This window comes from Adiantum capillus-veneris, chromosome 5, assembly GCF_014529385.1.
Source record: "Adiantum capillus-veneris isolate H3 chromosome 5, ASM1452938v2, whole genome shotgun sequence".
Taxonomy (NCBI): Eukaryota; Viridiplantae; Streptophyta; class Polypodiopsida; order Polypodiales; family Pteridaceae; genus Adiantum; species Adiantum capillus-veneris.
This window is the reverse complement of record NC_140935.1, coordinates 5,164,953-5,183,352: the sequence shown is the minus strand read 5'-3', so window position 1 is coordinate 5,183,352 and position 18,400 is coordinate 5,164,953. Positions and strand designations below refer to the sequence as shown.

The following is an 18,400-nucleotide window of genomic DNA, read 5'->3' as shown; positions in this document are numbered from 1 at the left end:
ATCATCACATTGCTAAATTGTATGCCCAAATAATGATGCAACAATTCCAAATATTTCATCTTGAAAGTAGCATTCAAATCAGCCTTAAACTCAAAAAACTGTGTCTCTAGGACATGACAACCCACAAAACATCACTTTGCACAAGCAACAACCTGCATGTAGCCCTAACTAAACCATCCTTTGGGAAACTTTGAACATTGTATCTTACCCAAAATAAAACCTTCACAAGTTCTTCAAGAGGCGGTAAAGAATCAACCATATCATATTTTTGCAATGCAACAAAATGGCAAAATTCAGATGCCCAAAATGTGCATGCCAAAGTTTTGCATCTGAAATAGTTTTGCATCTTCCATAAACACAACATCCCATTAAAAAAGATATGCTTTTTTTGTGGATGGTACAACATGTAACCTTCACTTTTAGTATTGTAACCAACGAAAATGTATTTGACAACCTTGTCATCCAATTTTTGGTGATGCATTTGTGGCACCAAAGTATAAGCCAAATAGCCAAAAATGTGCATGTGATCAATAGATACCTTCTTATCATCCATGCTTCCTAAGGAGTCATAAATTGCAAAGCTTTCATAGGACACATATTGAGTACATAAGTAGCACACATGACGGCCTCAAGACAAAATGAATGTGGTAAGGCTTGACTCTTGACCATACATCATGCCATCTTCATGAAAGACCTATTTTTCTTTTCAGCAACACCATTTTTTTGACGTGTATACACCATTGTACATTCATATTTTATTCCATGACTAGCCAGAAGTGCATTAAACTCATGAGACATATACTCCCCCCCTTGATCTGAACCGAAGGTACCCATAGTACATTTAGAAACATTTTCAACCATAGCTTGAAAATGCTTGAAGCACATAAACACTTCAAACTTAGCTTTAATCAAATACACCCATGCATACTTGGAGTAATCATCAATGAAAGTCATGAAGTACACGTAATTGCCCAAGGACGGAGTTTGCATAGGCCCACAAACATCACTATGAACGAGCAACAACTTGCATGTAGCCATAACTAAATCGTCCTTCGGAAACTTTGAATGTTGCATCTTACCCAAAATATAGCCTTCACAAACATGCTTCACAAGTGCTTCAAGAGATGGTAAAGAAGCAACCATATCAGATTTTTGCAAATGTAGCAAATTGACAAAATTCAGATGCCCAAAACGTGCATGCGAAAGTTTTGCATCTGAAATAGCCTTTAAATTACAACTTCATTTGAAAAAAAAATCCCACACTTGTCATATAAAGCGAGCTTATACAACCCATGACACAAAATACTAGATGCAACAATTTCATCACCAAAACTAAGATCATGAAGAGCTGTACATCCGTCATCCACAAATTTCACAACAAGACCAAGTCTAGAGAATGTAGATACAAACAAAAGGTTCTTTTTTATCCAGGTATATAAAGTGCATCAAAAAGTGTGAAAGAACTTCCATTTTCAGCAATCGGCACAATATTTTCAACTCTCTTGATCGAATAATAGTTGGCACAAGTGATTGTATACCTATGAGGGACATCCTTGAGAGAGGCAAACAACTCACAATGAGAGGTTATGTGCTTTGTAGCTCCACTATCAAAGTACCACACATGTGAATCTGTAGTAGCTGACATACATGCATCATGGATAGAAGGATCATAAGTGCATTCTGCACTAAATGTGTACTCTGCAAATCTACATCAACATCACAATCTCCTTTCACATAAGATTCTACAATAGCTGCACTTGTAGTGGAACCAACCTCTTTCTTCTTGGCCTCTTTTGCCTTCAATTTAGGATATTGCTTGATCAAGTCATCATTAGCTTTATAATAATGGCAACGCATCTTCTGTTTTCCCTTTTCACCAAAATTCACAGACGAAGTGCTACCAGTAGAAGCATTAGCAAAAGGTGATTTACCATTCACATAAGGACCATGAGAAGTGGCTACATTGTTTTTAACACTTTTTCTTTGAGTAGCAATAAAGGCATGTTCAATTGCATGTTGTTTAGCCCTATTTTTTCTTGAAAGTGACTCTTGCACTAGCAATGTGCATAATGCATCAAACTTGACTATCAGGATTTCCTTGGGTCATAAGTCTCCAAGTATTAGCAAAAGTCTGGTAAGAATCTGTCAAGGCATCAAGAACACTCTGCACAAGGGAACTGTCATAAATGATTTTGCCTATAGAAATAAGTTTCTCAATAATATCCTGATACAAGCAAAGAAAGTGTCCATTTAACCTTCCTCATGCATAATCTTTGACTCTAGCTCTTTACGTGGCAATGCATTTTAGCCTCATTGCAACTTGCATGACAACCAACCAGAACATCCCATTCCTATTTTGCAGATTTTGTCAAACGAATGTGAGGAGTAATAGTGTGCTTCACAAACAACATAATCAACGCATTAGCTTGCGCATCTCTAACATCCCAACAAGCATGCTCAATTGTAGGAAAAATAGTTCAAGTACCCTAGTAACCCTGTCGCCAAAACATGCAACATCCTCAACATCACCTGTATCCACAAAACCAGGACGTGCATCAATGCCCTACACAACATTCTGAATTCCCTTTGACACAAGAACATGTTGCATCATGTAAGCCCCCATTGGTTCATTGTCCCCGTCCAATTTATCCTTAGCAGCAAACATCTTGAACACATCTGTGTTGTTGTCAGCCATGGCAAGTGTCTGTACCTGATGTGAAAACTACCTGAAAAGAGGAGAAACAAAGTGAGACTAGCACATGCTATGTAGCACAACCCTAAGAAGATTGTAAGGGACCTGCTATGTAGAAAATGGGGCTGACAAAAATTATACGCAAAAGGAAAAAATTGCCTACACAGTACTACTTGCAAGTGGAAACGGAGGCCAAAATGAGCCTAGATGAAAATTTTGAGTAGACCCAGCTCTATGAGCTATCCCAAAGTATTTTTCAACCTACTGACACTCACCAAAGCTCACCAATATCTAAGAAGTGAGTAGGCATGTGTTGGTGATGTTGCCAACTAACCCGAGAGGACGCAACCTACTGGGAAACACACGCAGCTTGAAAAGACAAAGGAGTTCAAGGACAGAATAGAGAGTATGTATTTCTTAGTGCACAATGAAAGATAAATTAGCCCTAGAGTGATGGGCGTATGTACAATGCACAGGGGGAAAATCCTCCTAGTGAGGGGAAAATATCCTGGCGGTCCTAAGTGTGTTCACACAATTCACTACCACATATGTATCATAACACTCGTCACCACAATTCCCAAGCATCAAGAACCACTTATCACCCCCCTACATACTACATCAAATGTAAATTTGGTCCCACAAGTCATATTTGACCTCTGAGGACAAAAATAAAGTCTCTCTCTCTCTCTCTCTCTCTCTCTCTCTCTCTCTCTCTCTCTCTCTCTCTCTCTCTCTCTCTCTCTCTCTCTCTCTCTCTCTCTCTCTCTCTCTCTCTCTCTCTCTCTCTCTCTCTCTCTCTCTCTCTCTCTCTCTCTCTCTCTCCGCCCCCTTCTCATGCGCTACTAATTTAGGGTAGAGGAGCCAAATTAGAGGCACCCAAATCGGGAGCTAAATTAAAAATTTAACAGTGCAACAAAATGGAAAATTGACACCATGGGCATGGAGTCCATATGCTTGGCACTAATTTAGTGATGAGGCAATGCCATATAGGGGGGTCAAAAATGGGTTTTTATAATCCTTCGTAAAAGAAATGGGGTAATGAAGGGATAGACCCTACCCCTTGCACTCACCTTGTGTGGACCAATAAGAAGACGATAAGTTCCATCTTCGATGGAGGACTCCTAGTTTCTAATAATGAGACTATATCCCACCAATGTGGATGTAGACTCTTCCATATATCTCTTATGCACACATCCTTTATCCCTAGCTCTTCTCATGTCCGATGTGGATAAGGTTTCTAGCACCAGTGCCACAAAAATGCTACCTCCCTCTTGTAGTGTTTGATGATGGTATGGAAGCAAGTAACATTTTTTGGTGCCATGGAAATTCTAAGATGGCTCCACTCACATTCTCTTAGCAAGCTTGATCTCTTAGTGGATGCAATACTTGAAGGAGATTGAGTTGTTAGTGGATGTAAAAGTTGCAAGAGCTTGAGCTTAAGGGGCCATCTAAGTCATGCATGAAGATCAAGATTCTCAGTGGAACCTTGCCTCCATGCTACTATGAGGGAGCATGCCTTATTGAGGCATGTGATGTACCACACTGCCCTACCACACACCAATAGCTAACTCTCTGCTTTGCCTAATAGTTGTCCATAGATTTTTCTTACAACTACGAGGTTGACTATCTCTTTAGTGAACTAGAGGTGAACTAGGGTGAACTAGCGATGGATGAACTAGGGGTGAACTAAGGGGGAACTAGAGCGGATAAATTAGAATGTGATCATGTACCATGCCAACATGGGTAGTGACACACACTAGTGTGGTGGTAGGGCATTTGTGTGGCAACCAAGAGAACTTGGATTTGACCCACAATCCACGAGACGGGTGAACTAGGGGTGAACTAGAGGTGAACTCGAAGCGCTATTTTTACCTCGAGTTCACCCCTAGTTCATCCCAAGTTTACTCTGAAAGACCAAAACCATCTCTCAAGGTATTTTTTGGCATTGTATACCAAATAATTTAGTAGTCAACCCCCCCCCCCCCCCCCCCCCCCCCCCCCCTTTCCTTCTTGGTAATCATTGCAAAGTCATATCCTATGCAGGTAGAAGGTCTGTCAACTTATCAACATCAAACATGAGCCACGTCTATTGTATCTTGACAGCCATCAATGGAGGCTCAAGACAATGTACTACCCTCAAAGGATTGAGGGTCCAAGTATCTACCAACTCCATCATTTGGCAATCTCCAAACTCATTCGCCACACAAATAGCAACAAAGCCGGATCGTGCACGAAGAGTAAAGATATTAGGGTCTCTAGCGCACGTGTTGCAAATGCTATGAAGCTGAAGAGTTCCAGTAATTGTATCAAAATACCAACCAAAAAAATCTCATCACTCACCTAAAAGGTTCTGCACAGCCAACGCTAGCTAAACCAACCCCCCATTAGCAAATTTTGGAGGTCATTTGGAGGGCCTTATAAGAAAATACATTTTTTTGTGTTCTCTCTCTAGAAAATTGGTGTGGTAAAAGAAAATGTGTCCTCATCAACCATTCAAAAAGTGTACTTCTAAGTGGATTCTTTCAATAGAGTCATAATGGCCTACATTGAATGCACCTTGTCATATTGGAGGGAGTTTCTTCTGCACACGATGTATGCACTCGGGACTAATGGTGTTATTATCTTTTCTTTTTTTATTTTCTTGCACTTTGTATTCATGGCTTCTTCCTCCACCCCCACAAACCTCCTCACCAAACGACATAGATATCATCTACACATTGACTTGGATCTTGAATATGAGCCATTACACAAGCAAAGTAAAAAAAACACAAGAGTAACACCCACCGAGAAAGAAAGACTCACAGTAGAGGGAGCAAAATACGTAGATATATGGACAAATGGATCACTCTATCCTTTGAATCATATGACCAATGCCTCCCTTGCATTTGCAAATCCTGCTACTTTATCGATCTTTGCAAGTGATGGAGAGAATGGTTTTATTGGCTATTGCAAAGCTCTAAAAAATGTTAGAAAAGTATGGTTCATCATCAAGAAAATGAGATTCTACGTGTGAAGACAAAAAAGGCATTTTGTAGCACACACAAGAATTACAGGTCTTGCAAGAAAAGGTATGGACCTTACAAACGAAAGATACAAGCTTAGGTCCTCGTGTGCAAAAGAAGAAACTACAAAATCTTGAACCTTGAAGGTTGGCTCTTGCAGTCTTAAGAAAAGAATCCAAGCATTGAGGTGAGGATTGTGAACCTTCTAATTTATTTCTCCTATGCGTAGTTTTCTCTTATATTAGTTATGCTTTCTTTTTAGACATGCTATATATCTAGACAAAAAAAACATAGATCCAAAGGCCAATGTAAGAAAGAAATTGAAGCCATTGATAACTAGTGGTCTTGCAAAGGATATAATCCATGACAAAAAGTTTAAGGTTTTGTAACAGGATGTTGTTGACCATTTGATTTCAAATAATGTAGTGTCTACCAATGAAATATAGGGCACACTTGACTCCCGTTTTTGGAATTGTCTAATTCAATTGCAAGCTATTGAACATGTTAGTCACAGGAAATTGAAGCGAAAGTGAATAAGAGAGGGTACTCAACTATTTAGCAATCTATCTCCTCCATGTTTGTGAAGAAGGGAATAAAGTCTAAACTTTTACCAACAACAGCAAGTGTCCATGCACGGATAGAATTCATTGGATGTCCATTTCATATTGATGGTATTTATAGATCTCAAGGAACAACTGTAACCTATAATGAGTGCAACAATATCTTCATGGACCTCAGTTTGTTGCAAACTAGAACGGTTAAGTTCTACAATGTAACATTTAATGAGGCATGTGGCGTTCTGCATTTAATTTTGAAGCTAGATGAGCGTGAGATTCTTAAAGACAAAGCCTAGAGAGAGTCACAATAACATTGATGAATAGATCTCTTTCAAAATTTCCTATTGATGATCCTTCATAGTTCAGTGTTCAATTAGAAACAAACATATGGTGGCTTGGTGCTTTTCAGGTAATCCATTTCCATCTCTTCTCCAGATTTGACGAGCCCTCTTTTGATTTAATTTTAGTATTAATTTCACATTCATAAGGATTTAATCTTGCGATTAAAGAAATAAGACCATGAAAATTTATATTGGGTGTTCCATCAAACCCCTATTCCTGATATAATTGATAGACAAATGAATCAAGGAGAGGTGATGACTATAGATGGGAGGGGAGACTTTCAAGTCCAATGACATCTTGCAGGTGACCTAAAATCACTAAAGTGTATTTATAATTGTGGAATGAGTTCCATGGCAAGGTTTCCATGCTTGTATTGCATGGAGCCTATAAAGATGATGGACCCAAAGTGGTTGATAAAGGCTCCTACTCATCACAATGAAGATCTTAATTTCCTCCCAGTTCTGGATATTCCACTTGTTAATGTCCACATTTGTACAATACATGCTCTTTGCATAATTGTGGAGAAGTTGGTGTATGTGTACATTGGGTATTCTTGGAAAATCAAGAAGTCAGTTGAACGACAGGTCGTTGTAGAGGCTCTTGAACTAGTTTTGTCAGATATGGGTCTCCATGGGGGCAATGTGAAAGTCCAATGGGATGAGAAAAGGTCAACCAATGATAAAGATTTACCTTGCAAACCATCCATTGGTGGGGTCAAGGCACGTCGTTTTTAATCTAAACCAGTAGGCATGAATATAAGAAGCTAACCAAGTGCGAAAGGATATATCACTCCACCTATGTCAGCAAAATTAAATTTCAGCAATGGAAAAAATTGCATATAGTAGCGAAGGAACCAACAACTCGTAATGCCAAGGGTGATGTGTAGCGGTCACTCGATGTGCTATTTTAGATGTCTGACAAAGATGATTGGTCACAAAATGATTTCAACAAGTTTAAGGAGAACCTTCAGCTATTACTGAAGAAAGCATTTAAGACATCATGGATTGAAACTCAGATTACTCATTACATGGTATAGTTAAAGCTCCTTCTAAATAAAAAGGACTAAAAGGATGTTTAAAATGCTTGAAAACTTGTTTTATTTGCAGCACATCATTTTCAATCACTTGTCATACTTCATTCAAAAGTATGGAAACTCGGGCATATGGAATACCCAAGGCTTAGAAAAGTCTCATTACATGGCCAGGAATGCATATTTCAAACACACACAGCATGGTGGCTCTCAAGATAAGGCAAATAGTTTGAAAGAGTTGTTTCAATGGTTTTATTGTAAAATCCTTCACCGTTTGCAGCAAAAACATGCATTGGACAGTTCAGCAACAACACAAGCAATTAGGCATTTGCAACAAAAGAAAAGGAAACAAGCAGAGGCATTCAACAACTCAAGTGCTCGTGAAGGCCAAAGAAAGTGGAGAGAGACAATGGAATATGTTAACCATAGGTAGACCAAGAGAATTTTATTTTAGGTCACAACATGTACAAGAGATGCCTAAAGATTTAACAAATCCTATACAAGTCACAAGTCTCTCAACTTGATCATGGTTTAGGGGTATCTTTTAACACATTACCCTTGTATTGGAGCATTAAATGTTTGCCATAATCCAAGAGTTCATTTGGGTTTTGTTTCCTTAAAGAGAGTCCCATTGTTGTATATGAGTAATAACAAGACACACGAGCATCTGTGTACCCGGGACAGTATACAAAACATTCTCTCGCAAAAACTTTATCGACAAGAATAACTTTGTCTGCATTTTGTGGTAGCATTGGTGCACCTAGGAAGCGTGAGAGCGTCTTGAAGTTGAACATTGCAGTAGTCTCCTCTTGGCACATTCCCTTGTAAATACTATTATGGGTGCCTCACAGAGTTGTCCTAGTGTTGTATCCCTTCCACGATAATCTCTCGTCCGATGACAAAGAAATTCATGCTTTTCAATAATCCACGAATGTCCACACAAGGATGATAATGAGAGTGAGTGAGTGTGTGTGTGTGTGTGTGGGGGGGGGGGACCCTTGTACTGGACACGTGAACCAATCCTCTACTTCTTGATTATTGGTTGATGGCTTGAGGTTGTTTATGATAGCTTGGAAGGTAGCATCATTTGAGAGTGACTCTCTATACTTTTCTGCCTTGTCAAAGCAGAGTTTGAGACACTCCAGGGTTACTCGAGATTTCCATCGCCTCATCGTCACTACTGTCAGAAAAATATAAATCCACTCCTCTCCTCTTGAAATTTGGAGATGGTGGCAAGTGCAGAGTCCTCCCTTAAAGAAAATATACTTTGAATGTCATGGAGAAAAATGTATGATCTCTCACCAAATTTGAACTCTGGCAATCTAGGTATCATCAATGTGGCTTGCTTCTCATTGAAGCCAGACACATCTAAAGTTAGCTTGATTTTAGATGTTTTAACTGAGAGGATTTTGCTTCATGCATGGGGCATTGAATATAGGAGAGACCTTGTCAAACATATCAGCAAATACTGAAAAATCAAATAGTCTTTCATCGACAACTTCAGGGTCTTCAGCAACAACTACCTCTTTTTTTCTTCACCCTTTCACTGTTTTTGTAGCTGGCTCACTAGCACAAGGAAAATCAAAATTGATCTTTTTGATGCTAGGCAATTGAAGCTTTAGGATTACAGGGACTTCTTCATTTTCTGATGCTTCTAAGACATTGGGAGGTTCCTCAGTCCCCACAATATCCTCGCCAGTCTCACAAGGAAATATATCCTTGGGCTTTGCAAAGTCCACATTTCTCTTTGAGGAACCTCTTAGCAACTAAGTTGGTCTCTCTTGTGCTTCTTATTGACCAAAGACAGTCTCTGTTAAGCCTAGGGAATTTTGGATGTTTTACCTTAGTGGAATTTGGAATATCAACTTTTGTATTTTTCGGATTCCAAGGGGTGTTCTTGGGAAAGGGCGTTGCCCATTAGTATTCTCCAACTACAAAACTGTCGATCAGTTTCTGTTTGGGAATATGATGACGGAAGTTATGGCGGAATTAGTATGTTTCTGTTTCTGTGTTCTGTTCCAGTTCCAGTTCCAGTTCCATTCTGACTCCTGTGTTTGCCCGTACTGAATGTTTGTACCTTAAACACTGGCGATCACGGTGTATGTATGACGTAGCATGGATGGATTTAGATTTCTCTTGTGGGAGTGAGTGCTGAAGAGACAGAAGTAGTTACTGAATGAAGGGAATACGTTCAAAATAAGGCAAGTCTGTATGGGCAGTTATTTGCGCTCTAGAAGAAGACAGTTACATTCACGTTGATGGAGTTGGGCTGATTTTCTGAAAGGCATCAAAATTCAGATGTTGCCCTAGAAGAAGCAAAAGAGGACACATATCCAAATTGGAAAAGAAGATTTGGATGTACCAGAGGATTATTAGAGAGACAGAAGGAAGAAGTGGAAGATGAACCAGATTTATTATCATAGATTTTGAGGGTCATCAAGAAAAAAACTTCAAGGGATCAGTTCCACCAGGGGGGAGTTATGGGAGTCAAGTTCCACTAGGAGGAAGTGCAGGAAGTTGAGTACCACCAGAATCAGAAATCAGATAAGTTTGCAGAATCAAAATTCAAATTAGAATGACTGTTGCAGAATTTGAAGTCAAATTGCGAAATCTGGAATTAGAACTGTTGCAAATGTGGAATTCAGAAAGCAGCCAAATTTCAAATCAAAGTTCTAGAGGATAAGCGCCATGGGGAGTCAAAAGAAGAAGAGAAACAAATGCAAGGTATGCATGAGTCGGAAGTATGAAGTGGAGGATTGCCCATGTATAGTTGATGAGTGTTCAGAGGGAGATGCATGTAGGAAGTGGTGTATGGTGGATTTGTGTTCAAAACTTCAAAAATTTAGCCGAAGAATGCATAAACCATCAGTTGATGGGACACAGGTAGCATGGGATAAGTTGGAAGATTTTGAGGATGACTTAGAGAGGGCATATGAGTGGTTGACTAATCATAAAGGAAAGAGGAGGACATCATGTTCCAGCAGGAAGGAGGTGAGAAAATTGCAGGAAGCATGTGAGAGATTGAGGGATGCATATGCGGCTGAGTTCAAAGATGAATTAAGTGATGATGATGACGGATGGGTTGGCTTGGAGACGGACATCCATCATGTGGGGATACCAAAGGTGGAGGAGAAGGAGTTGCAAAAGGAGGTTGTCCAAGAGTGTAAGAAAATAAGACGTAGCTAAATAGATAATTGAGTAGATTACTTAATGGAGAGAGACAGATTTATATACACGAGATTATAGAGTAGAGAGAGAGAGAGAGAGAGAGTACACACGATATACGTGGTTCACCCAATGTGGGCTACGTCCATGGGAAAGCAGCCACTCAATGGCTTTAGTACTTCAAAACAAGAAGTAGTTTACAAAGGGATTATACCCTTAATGGAGCTCCCGCCTTGCTTCACTCTCACCACCTCACACTCACCTTGTTGCATCAACTTCACACTATGAAATGTGTGTAGAAATGGCCTCCTTTTATAGGCAAAAGGGCTGCCCTCTCTTATGAGAGACAGCCATGTGTAGAAATGGCCTCCTTTTATAGGCCAAAAGGGCTGCCCTCTCTTATGAGAGACAGCCATGTGTAGAAATGGCCTCCTTTTATAGGCCAAAAGGGCTGCCCTCTCTTATGAGAGACAGCCATGTGTAGCCGCCCTTGTGCGAATAAGTCCAAATCGGACCCTCCAATCCGCCCATGTGTGGCCGCTCTTGAGAAGACAAGTCCGCTTTTGAATTCGGCCACCGGCCATCGGCCATTGACTACCGGCCACCAGCCAACCGACCGGTTGTTTTCCGACCACTTTCCAGCCACCGTCCAGCCATAATATTCCGGCGAAAAAGAATATTCTGGCGAAAAAATGTCTCGGGGGCCTCCGCCCCCGAGGCCTTTAAAGTTGCCCCTGATTCTTGTCCGTGAAAATTTTGGTTTCCGGTGAGTGATTTTCCTTCACGCACGATGGCTTCTACTCATAATGGGGGCCTTACAAATGTGCGCTTTTACCACAGAAAATTACAAGGGTAAATCAGGCTCCATACTTAACAATCTCCCACTTGGAGACTGATCTCCAAACCAAACCTGTGACTGCTTTCCATTCTAGCTTCTTATCCTTGAATGCGGATTGAAGATGAGCAAAAGCTCAACTTCTCCTTGTTGACCACCTTTGTAAACATGTGTGCAGGATTTTCACTTGTATGCACCTTTCCTAGCTTTAGTTGTCCCTCTTCCAAAAGAGTGCGTATGAAGTGATATCTCACCTCAATGTGCTTTGTCCTTGAATGAAAGGCTAAGTTCTTCGCAAGATGGATAGCGCTTTGGCTATCACTGTACAAGACACAATTGTCTTGTTTGAATCCAAGCTCTTCTAAGAATCTGTGAAGCCACAGAATTTCTTTGCTTGCCTCCGTCATTGCTACATACTCTGCTTCCGTGGTAGAAAGTGAAACCACTTTCTGCATCTTTGAAGCCCAGCTTACTGTTGTGCCTCCAACCGTGAACACATAGCCAGTAGTGCTCCTTCGAGTATCTTTGTCACCTGCCATATCTGCATCAGCATACCCTTCTAGAAAAATATCAGTTCCTCCAAAATACAAAGCATTTGTTGTTGTCCCTTTTAGATACCTAAGTATTCACTTCACAGCTTGTCAATGCTCTTTACCTGGGTTTTCCATGAACCTACTCACAACTCCCACTGCATGTGCAATGTCTGGCCTTGTCCAGACCATAGCATACATTAGAGAACCTACCGCTGCAGCATATGGAACTTTAGACATATAGGCTATCTCCTCTTGTGTCTTTGGACACATATCCTTCGTTAGTTTAAAATGACCAGCCAAAGGTGTAGAAACTGGTTTTGCATTTTGCATTGCAAATCTTTCTAGTACCTTCTTGATGTAATCTTCTTGAGATAGCTTTATTGTCTTCTTCGTCCTGTCCCTTGATATTTTCATACCAAGTATCCTCTTTGCAGCACCTAAATCTTTCATTGAAAAAGATTTGGACAGCTCCTCTTTTAGGTCTTTGATGTCCTGCATGTTAGCACTTGCAATCAACATGTCATCAACATACAACATTAGGATGATGAATTTCCCATCTCCCAAATTCTCCGTGTAGACGCAGTGATCCGAGTTGCATCTTGTGAATCCATGATCCAACATCCATCGATCAAACTTCAAGTACCATTGTCTTGATGCTTGCTTTAAACCATACAAGCTCTTCTTTAATCTGCAAACCATTTTCTCCTTACCTTTTATTTTATACCCCTTTGGTTGAAGCATGTAGATTTCCTCCTCTAAGTCACCGTGAGGGAATGCCGTATTTACATCCATTTGCTCGAGATTTAGATCATGAGCAGCCACAAGGCTTAAGACAAGCCTAATTGAGTTCATTTTTACAACAGGAGAAAATATTTCATTGAAGTCAATACCTTTCTTTTGAGAAAAACCTTTTACCACAAGCCTAGACTTGTACCTTTTCTTCCCACCTTCTTCTTCCTTTAGCTTGTACACCCATTTGTTTTGAAGTGCCTGCTTACCTTTAGGCAACTCAACCAACTCCCATGTTTGGTTGCGATGTAGTGAGTCCATCTCCACTTGCATGCTCTTCGTCCATTCTTCTTTGGATTCATGTTGCATAGCTTCTTCATATGATTCCGGCTCTCCAGAATCTGAGATCAAGAGATGGTTGAAGGAAGGAACAAACCTTTTTGGAGGTCTACTTGCTCTTGTAGATCTTTGTGGAATAGGTTGAGGCTCCTCATTTGGTTGACGTTGTTGCACATTGTCACCGTTTGCAGTCCTTGAGTCTTCACCGTCCTCAAGCTCCATGTACTCATCACCTATTTCTTTTGTTTGTTTTCTTTCCAAGTAATCTTTGTACATATTTTTTTCGTTAAAAATTACATCCCTACTCCTTAAGATTTTACCATCTTCAGGATTCCATAGGCGATACCCAAAGTCTCCTTCTCCATAGCCAATGAAGAAACACTTTTTGGACTTTGCACCTAACTTTGATCTTAGGCTTCTATCTATGTGCATGAAAGCCTCACACCCAAACACTTTGAGAAATGCATAATTCACCGGTTTACCTGTCCATGCCTCTTCTGGAACTCCCCCATCCAATGCCATTGAGGGTGACCGATTGATTAAGTACACAGACGTACTTACAGCTTCCGCCCAAAGCTCAAGCGGTAGGCCTGCATGTAGCCGCATGCTTCGTGCTAGTTCCATGATTGTCCTGTTCATCCTTTCCGAAATCCCATTTTGTTGAGGTGTCCTTGGGGTTGTCCTTTGCCTCCGAATGCCATTGCTAGCACAAAATCTTTCAAAAGCTTGGCTGCAATATTCGCCACCATTGTTGAATCTGAGGCATTTAACCTTGGTACCTATTTCATTCTCCACAAAGGCTTTCCACCTTTGAAATATGGAAAATACATCGGATTTATTCTTCATGACATAAACCCATGTTTTTCTAGTCGCATCGTCTATGAATGTTACATAGTACAATGAGCCACCAAGTGATGGTGTACTTGCAGGACCCCAAACATCAGAATGAACCAACTCAAGTTTTTTATTTTTTCTTTCATTTCTTGATTTTTGAAATTTTACCCTCTTTTGTTTACCATAAACACAATCTTCACAGAACTCTAAGTCCACTTCTTTCAAACCTGGTAGAAGCTTCTTTGTTTGAAGGATTTGCATTCCTTTGGCACTCATATGCCCAAGTCGGTAGTGCCACACCGCACTGTCAACTTCTGTAGTTGCTGCACAAGCTGAAGGTTGCGTGCTAACAGTACACAAGTAAAGTGTACCGACTTTTTCTCCCTTGGCAACCACCAAAGATCCCTTTGAGATCTTCCATCGTTTGTTTCCGAATGCAATGTTGTGACCTTCATCGTCCAATTGTCTTGTAGAGATCAAATTTTTGCGAAGAGAAGGAACATGCCTAACATCTTTAAGCTTCCATTCATTTCCGTTAGCAGTTTTGACAGAAACTGTACCTTTGCCAACAATCTCACAAGATTCATCATCTCCCAAGTATACATACCCAAAATTACCTTTGGTGTAGTCTTGGAAATGTTGTTTGTGTGGTGTCGCATGGAATGAAGCCCCGGAATCTACTATCCAGGAATTAGACACATTGTCTAATGAGAGAATTAGAGCATCTTGCTCTACTTTACCTGCCACATTGGCCTCCGATGTTGGCTTGTTGTCTTGAGACTCTGTCTCCTTCTTCTTCTTGGACCAGCAATCCTTCTTGACGTGGCCCTTCTTGCCGCAGTTCCAACATTCAAGAACTGACTTTGTGCGTGACTTGCTCCGCCTTGAGCGATCACGACCCTTTTGGTTTTTGAACCTCTCCTTAAGCCTTCCTCTTGTTTCCACTAATAGTGCAGCACTTGATGATTCTCCTGTGCTTCTCCTTCGCATTTCCTCGCTTAGGAGAACACCCACAACATCATCAAACTTAAGAGTATTTGTGCCAGAGATAGAATTACTTACAGCCATCACAAGGCTGTCCCAACTATCCGGTAGAGATGATAGTATAAGGAGAGCTCGCACTTCGTCATCGAAATTGATTTTCACTGATTGAAGTTGACTTATGTTTGTGTTAAAGTCATTTAGGTGTTCTGTAAATGAACCATTCTCTGCCATCTTTAGATTGAACAAGCGCTTCATAAGAAATACCTTATTGGATGCCGATGGTTTCTCATAGAAGTCGTCAAGTGACTTCATCAAGTCCTCCGTGGTCTTCATCTCCAAAACATTGAAGACCACCGTTGACGCCAAGCTTAACCGGATTGTTCCCAGTGCCTTTCGATCAAGGACAATCCATGCTTCATCTGCCATTGTTGCGGGCTTCTTCGCAAGACCGCCTAGTGGCAAATAGAGGTCCTTCTGGTAGAGATAGTCTTCAATCTGCATCTTCCAATGTTGGTAGTTTTTTCCATTGAACTTCTCAATCTTGAGCTTCCCTTCCTCCGCCATAACTCCCACTCAATTCAAGGAATCCTTTCCTTGAGATAATTTAGCTACGAGCAAACCTTGCTCTGATACCAGTTGTAAGAAAATAAGACGTAGCTAAATAGATAATTGAGTAGATTACTTAATGGAGAGAGACAGATTTATATACACGAGATTATAGAGTAGAGAGAGAGAGAGAGAGTACACACGATATACGTGGTTCACCCAATGTGGGCTACGTCCACGGGAAAGCAGCCACTCAATGGCTTTAGTACTTCAAAACAAGAAGTAGTTTACAAAGGGATTATACCCTTAATGGAGCTCCCGCCTTGCTTCACTCTCACCACCTCACACTCACCTTGTTGCATCAACTTCACACTATGAAATGTGTGTAGAAATGGCCTCCTTTTATAGGCCAAAAGGGCTGCCCTCTCTTATGAGAGACAGCCATGTGTAGCCGCCCTTGTGCGAATAAGTCCAAATCGGACCCTCCAATCCGCCCATGTGTGGCCGCCCTTGAGAAGACAAGTCCGCTTTTGAATTCGGCCACCGGAATTCGGCCATTGACTTCCGACCACCGGCCATCGGCCATTGACTTTTGACCACCGGCCATCGGCCATTGACTACCGGCCACCGCCCAATCGACCGGTTGTTTTCCGACAATTTTCGGCCGCCGTCCGGCTATAATATTCCGGCGAAAAAGAATATTCCGGCGAAAAAATGTCTCGGGGGCCTCTGTCCCCGAGGCCTTTAAAGTTGCCCCTGATTCTTGTCCGTGAAAATTTTGGTTTCCGGTGAGTGATTTTCCTTCACGCACGATGGCTTCTCCTCATAATGGGGGCCTTACAAATGTGCGCTTTTACCACAGAAAATTACAAGGGTAAATCAGGCTCCATACTTAACAAAGAGAGCCTAATACTGCCCCTAGATACCCCTACCCTACCACTGGAGTGTGCTCATAGAGTGGAGATGGAATATCCATTGCTGAAATTGATGTCGGTGTTGTCACTTGTCAATGAGATTTATTATTCAGAGGAGAACTAAATCATACATATTGAGGATGTTGTTCACGGAAATCAAAGACCATTTGAAGAGGCGGATAATGTGAGGAATGGACACGTGGATAGTCGGATGAACGGAGAGGTGATGGATAGAGAGAGGAATGAAGAAGAAGAGGTGATTGATTTATTTTTGGGTTCATTTGAGAATGTATGTAGGATTACAAATAAAGAGTCAAAGCAGGAAGAAGTTTTAAAAATCAGATGTACTTAGGAGGAATTTGCAGGAACAACAATGAACAACTCAGTTTCGGAGGAATTGTCACCACGAAGATCCACTGATGGAAATATGCAGTTAGAAAATCTTGTGGAAATTGTATCCCAACAATGTACATAGCAGTTTCGATCAGAAAATCAATGGGTGGTAGCTCACCAAATGCAAGTGGGAAGTCGGAAAGAAGACCATGTGGAGGATTAGCAATATCAGCAGGATAAAAGGCAGCAAGGTAAGGAGGAGCAACATGAGGTTAGGGAATCAGAGCCAGGCAAAAACCTTGGTTACCTCTATCCTACCACGGAAGTGTGTCCATGAAGCACAGGAGGATTATTCCTTTTCGATTGATCGAAGTGTCATGCTCATTGGGAATTCACATACATTTGAAGAGGACAGTTGTCAGCAGCAAATGGAGGATGTGCATGCTAATGCGGATAACATGGCAGAATTTTGTCATTTCAAACGGACTTCAAAGAAAATGTCAAAAGAGGATGTCAAAAGAGCCAAGCAACAATTGCAGTAGCAAGGACCAGAAGATGACAGCAACATAATGGAGGAGATTGAGGATGATGATATTCATTTTGGAAGTTGGAGGTGGCATTCCATATTGCGGCACTTTCATATAGATGGATATGAAGAGATATTGAGGGAAAATTTTCAGTTGATAAAGCAAGTCAAATTTTGGAAGATGCCAAATGTGATTTAGACTCAAAGTCAGATTTCCATTCAGATTCAATCTCAATTTTGGATTTGGATTCAACTGCAATTTTGGATGCAAAGACCAATTCAAATGCAAATTTTAATGGAAGCCGTGGAAAGCTTGATGAAGAGGTATGAAAATCAGTGTCACAAGGAGGATGACATCGATACTCAGTGGGGATTAACAACATCATTTTCTTCTTGGATTGGACAAAATCAGAACAAATATGTAGGAGTTGATAGGGCACTGTTGTATAAGGGACATGAAGAGGAGTATCCCAAGTGTCAGATTTTGGTTCAGATTCATATTCCGAGTGAGATTCGGATTCAAATTTAGATTCAGATTGGAATTCAGATTCAGGCGAAAATGCAGATGCAAATTCAGATATTAAAATTTCTTGAAATTTCATAGTGGATGTTGCGGAAGGCTAAAGATATTGCAGCAAATGATGAAGTCATCTTTGAAAATGCACCATTCTGACTCCTGTGTTTTCCCATTCTGAATTTCTGTACCTTAAACAGTCTCTAGATCTATTCTTTGCCTCTTCCTTCTGTGAGATCTTAATCCTGACAAAAACATAATGCATGCAGTAATAGGTAAGTATTTGGACTAAGAAGGTTCACCAACATACCAACATACCATAGGCACATATATAAAAAGAAAGAGAAATGCATTCAAATAAAATTAGGTAGAAAATAGATTATTGTTTTGTATGCCTTAGTAAGAGCATATCTTTGGACAGTTGACTAATTTATTAAATATTATAACAAATTTCTCAAAACTAGCAAGGTGTTGGTCTCTTGTTTTGTTGGCATACATATGCTTTCAAGCCTTCTCTCTAAGACA

The 18,400-nt window shown here is 40.6% G+C and overlaps 1 pseudogene; it reads left to right on the top strand.

Moving 5' to 3' along the window:
• Window positions 1-10,434: 10,434 nt before the first annotated feature.
• On the top strand, window positions 10,435-17,405 carry LOC147456818 (uncharacterized; annotated as a pseudogene).
• Window positions 17,406-18,400: the final 995 nt, after the last annotated feature.